The following is a 6,000-nucleotide window of genomic DNA, read 5'->3' on the forward strand; positions in this document are numbered from 1 at the left end:
ACATCTCACCTCCCCCAGCATTTATATCTAGCTGGCCCAACACTCTCCGCTGACCCAACACTCTCCCCTGGCCCAACACTACATCTCACCTCCCCCAGCATTTATATCTCGCTGGCCCAACACTCCCCTGGCCCATCGCTCTCCCCTCTCACTCACCCAACACTACATCTCACCTCCCCCAGCATTTATATCTAGCTGGCCCAACACTCTCCCCTCTCATCACCCAACACTACATCTCGCCTCCCCCAGCATTTATATCTCGCTGGCCCAACGCTCCCCTGGCCCATCGCTATCCCCTCTCACTCACCCAACACTACATCTCACCTCCCCCAGCATTTATATCTAGCTGGCCCAACACTCTCCCCTCTCACTCACCCAACACTACATCTCGCCTCCCCCAGCATTTATATCTCGCTGGCCCAACACTCCCCTGGCCCATCGCTATCCCCTCTCACTCACCCAACACTACATCTCGCCTCCCCCAGCATTTATATCTCGCTGGCCCAACACTCCCCTGGCCCATTGCTCTCCCCTCTCACTCACCCAACACTACATCTCGTCTCCCCCAGCATTTATATCTAGCTGGCCTAACACTCTCCCCTCTCACTCACCCAACACTACATCTCGCCTCCCCCAGCATTTATATCTCGCTGGCCCAACACTCCCCTGGCCCAACGCTACATATCTCCCCTCTCACTCACCCAACACTACATCTCGCCTCCCCCAGCATTTATATCTCGCTGGCCCAACACTCCCCTGGCCCAACGCTCCATATCTCCCCTCTCACTCACCCAACACTGCATCTCGCCTCCCCCAGCATTTATATCGTGCTGGCCCAACACTCCCTTGGCCCAACGCTACATATCTCCCCTCTCACTCACCCAACACTACATCTCGCCTCCCCCAGCATTTATATCTCGCTGGCCCAACACTCTCCACTGGCCCAACACTCTCCCCTGGCCCAACGCTACATATCTCCCCTCTCACTCACCCAACACTACATCTCGCCTCCCCCAGCATTTAGATCTCGCTGGCCAAACGCTCTCCCCTCTCACTCACCCAACACTACATCTCGCCTCCCCCAGCATTTATATCTCGCTGGCCCAACACTCTCCCCTCTCACTCACCCAACACTACATCTTGCCTCCCCCAGCATTTATATCTTGCTGGCCCAACACTCTCCGCTGGCCCAACACTCTCCCCTGGCCCAACGCTACATATCTCCCCTCTCACTCACCCAACACTACATCTCGCCTCCCCCAGCATTTAGATCTCGCTGGCCAAACGCTCTTCCCTCTCACTCACCCAACACTACATCTCGCCTCCCCCAGCATTTATATCTCGCTGGCCCAACACTCCCCTGGCCCAACGTTCTCCCCTCTCACTCACCCAACACTACATCTCGCCTCCCCCAGCATTTATATCTCGCTGGCCCAACACTCCCTTGGCCCAACGCTCTCCCCTCTCACTCACCCAACACTACATCTCACCTCCCCCAGCATTTATATCCAGCTGGCCCAACACTCTCCCCTTTCACTCACCCAACACTACATCCCGCCTCCCCCAGCATTTATATCTCGCTGGCCCAACACTCTCCCCTGGCCCAACGCTACATATCTCCCCTCACTCACCCAACACTACATCTCACCTCCCCCAGCATTTATATCTCGCTGGCCAAACACTCCCCTGGCCCATCGCTCTCCCCTCTCACTCACCCAACACTACATCTCACCTCCCCCAGCATTTATATCTAGCTGGCCCAACACTCTCCCCTCTCACTCACCCAACACTACATCTCGTTTCCCCTAGCATTTATATCTCGCTGGCCCAACACTCCCCTGGCCCATCACTCTCCCCTCTCACTCACCCAACACTACATCTCACCTCCCCCAGCATTTATATCTAGCTGGCCCAACACTCTCCCCTCTCACTCACCCAACACTACATCTCGCCTCCCCCAGCATTTATATCTCGCTGGCCCAACACTCTCCCCTCTCACTCACCCAACACTACATCTCACCTCCCCCAGCATTTATATCTAGCTGGCCCAACACTCTCCCCACTCACTCACCCAACAGTACATCTCACCTCCCCCAGCATTTATATCTAGCTGGCCCAACACTCTCCGCTGGCCCAACACTCTTCCCTGACCCAACACTGCATATCTCCCCTCTCACTCACCCAACACTACACCTCGCCTCCCCCAGCATTTAGATCTCGCTGGCCAAACGCTCTCCCCTCTCACTCACCCAACACGACATCTCGCCTCCCCCAGCATTTATATCTCGCTGGCCCAACACTCTCCCCTCTCACTCACCCAACACTACATCTCGCCTCCCCCAGCATTTATATCTCGCTGGCCCAACACTCCCCTGGCCCAACGCTACATATCTCCCCTCTCACTCACCCAACACTGCATCTCGCCTCCCCCAGCATTTATATCGCGCTGGCCCAACACTCCCTTGGCCCAACGCTCTCCCCTCTCACTCACCCAACACTACATCTCGCCTCCCCCAGCATTTATATCTAGCTGGCCCAACACTCTCCCCTCTCACTCACCCAACACTACATCTCGCCTCCCCCAGCATTTATATCTCGCTGGCCCAACACTCCCCTGGCCCAACGCTACATATCTCCCCTCTCACTCACCCAACACTGCATCTCGCGTCCCCCAGCATTTATATCGCACTGGCCCAACACTCCCCTGGCCCAACGCTCTCCCCTCTCACTCACCCAACACTACATCTCACCTCCCCCAGCATTTATATCTCGCTGGCCCAACACTCCCTTGGCCCAACGCTCTCCCCTCTCACTCACCCAACACTACATCTCGCCTCCCCCAGCATTTATATCTAGCTGGCCCAACACTCTCCCCTCTCACTCACCCAACACTACATCCCGCCTCCCCCAGCATTTATATCTTGCTGGCCCCACACTCTCCCCTGGCCCAACGCTACATATCTCCCCTCACTCACCCAACACTACATCTCACCTCCCCCAGCATTTAAATCTCGCTGGCCCAACACTCCCCTGGCCCATCGCTCTCCCCTCTCACTCACCCAACACTACATCTCACCTCCCCCAGCATTTATATCTAGCTGGCCCAACACTCTCCCCTCTCACTCACCCAACACTACATCTCGCCTCCCCCAGCATTTATATCTCGCTGGCCCAACACTCCCCTGGCCCATCGCTCTCCCCTCTCACTCACCCAACACTACATCTCACCTCCCCCAGCATTTATATCTCGCTGGCCCAACACTCTCCCCTCTCACTCACCCAACACTACATCTCCCCTCCCCCAGCATTTATATCTCGCTGGCCCAACACTCCCCTGGCCCAACGCTACATATCTCCCCTCTCACTCACCCAACACTGCATCTCGCCTCCCCCAGCATTTATATCTCGCTGGCCCAACACTCTCCCCTGGCCCAACGCTACATATCTCCCCTCTCACTCACCCAACACTACATCTCGCCTCCCCCAGCATTTAGATCTCGCTGGCCCAACACTCTCCCCTGGCCCAACGCTACATATCTCCCCTCTCACTCACCCAACACGATATCTGACCTCCCCCAGCATTTATATCTCGCTGGCCCAACACTCTCCCCTGGCCCAACGCTACATATCTCCCCTCTCACTCACCCAACACGATATCTCCCCTCCCCCAGCATTTATATCTCGCTGGCCCAACACTCTCCCCTGGCCCAACGCTACATATCTCCCCTCTCACTCACCCAACACTACATCTCGCCTCCCCCAGCATTTATATATCGCTGGCCCAACACTCCCCTGGCCCATCGCTCTCCCCTCTCACTCACCCAACACTACATCTCACCTCCCCCAGCATTTATATCTAGCTGGCCCAACACTCTCCGCTGACCCAACACTCTCCCCTGGCCCAACACTACATCTCGCCTCCCTCAGCATTTATATCTCGCTGGCCCAACACTCCCTTGGCCCAACGCTCCCTTGGCCCAACGCTACATATCTCCCCTCTCACTCACCCAACACTACATCTCGCCTCCCCCAGCATTTATATATCGCTGGCCCAACACTCCCCTGGCCCATCGCTCTCCCCTCTCACTCACCCAACACTACATCTCACCTCCCCCAGCATTTATATCTAGCTGGCCCAACACTCTCCGCTGACCCAACACTCTCCCCTGGCCCAACACTACATCTCGCCTCCCTCAGCATTTATATCTCGCTGGCCCAACACTCCCTTGGCCCAACGCTCCCTTGGCCCAACGCTACATATCTCCCCTCTCACTCACCCAACACTACATCTCGCCTCCCCCAGCATTTATATATCGCTGGCCCAACACTCCCCTGGCCCATCGCTCTCCCCTCTCACTCACCCAACACTACATCTCACCTCCCCCAGCATTTATATCTAGCTGGCCCAACACTCTCCGCTGACCCAACACTCTCCCCTGGCCCAACACTACATCTCGCCTCCCCCAGCATTTATATCTTGCTGGCCCAACACTCCCTTGTCCCAACGCTCTCCCCTCTCACTCACCCAACACTACATCTCGCCTCCCCCAGCATTTATATCTAGCTGGCCCAACACTCTCCCCTCTCACTCACACAACACTACATCCCGCCTCCCCCAGCATTTATATCTCGCTGGCCCAACACTCTCCCCTGGCCCAACGCTACATATCTCCCCTCACTCACCCAACACTACATCTCACCTCCCCCAGCATTTATATCTCGCTGGCCCAACACTCCCCTGGCCCATCGCTCTCCCCTCTCACTCACCCAACACTACATCTCACCTCCCCCAGCATTTATATCTAGCTGGCCCAACACTCTCCCCTCTCATCACCCAACACTACATCTCGCCTCCCCCAGCATTTATATCTCGCTGGCCCAACGCTCCCCTGGCCCATCGCTATCCCCTCTCACTCACCCAACACTACATCTCACCTCCCCCAGCATTTATATCTAGCTGGCCCAACACTCTCCCCTCTCACTCACCCAACACTACATCTCGCCTCCCCCAGCATTTATATCTCGCTGGCCCAACACTCCCCTGGCCCATCGCTATCCCCTCTCACTCACCCAACACTACATCTCGCCTCCCCCAGCATTTATATCTCGCTGGCCCAACACTCCCCTGGCCCATTGCTCTCCCCTCTCACTCACCCAACACTACATCTCGTCTCCCCCAGCATTTATATCTAGCTGGCCCAACACTCTCCCCTCTCACTCACCCAACACTACATCTCGCCTCCCCCAGCATTTATATCTCGCTGGCCCAACACTCCCCTGGCCCAACGCTACATATCTCCCCTCTCACTCACCCAACACTACATCTCGCCTCCCCCAGCATTTATATCTCGCTGGCCCAACACTCCCCTGGCCCAACGCTACATATCTCCCCTCTCACTCACCCAACACTGCATCTCGCCTCCCCCAGCATTTATATCGTGCTGGCCCAACACTCCCCTGGCCCAACGCTACATATCTCCCCTCTCACTCACCCAACACTACATCTCGCCTCCCCCAGCATTTATATCTCGCTGGCCCAACACTCTCCACTGGCCCAACACTCTCCCCTGGCCCAACGCTACATATCTCCCTTCTCACTCACCCAACACTACATCTCGCCTCCCCCAGCATTTAGATCTCGCTGGCCAAACGCTCTCCCCTCTCACTCACCCAACACTACATCTCGCCTCCCCCAGCATTTATATCTCGCTGGCCCAACACTCTCCCCTCTCACTCACCCAACACTACATCTTGCCTCCCCCAGCATTTATATCTTGCTGGCCCAACACTCTCCGCTGGCCCAACACTCTCCCCTGGCCCAACGCTACATATCTCCCCTCTCACTCACCCAACACTACATCTCGCCTCCCCCAGCATTTAGATCTCGCTGGCCAAACGCTCTTCCCTCTCACTCACCCAACACTACATCTCGCCTCCCCCAGCATTTATATCTCGCTGGCCCAACACTCCCCTGGCCCAACGTTCTCCCCTCTCACTCAC

This window comes from Myxine glutinosa, chromosome 1 (genome assembly GCF_964187855.1).
Source record: "Myxine glutinosa chromosome 1, kmMyxGlut1.1, whole genome shotgun sequence".
NCBI lineage: Eukaryota > Metazoa > Chordata > Myxini > Myxiniformes > Myxinidae > Myxine > Myxine glutinosa.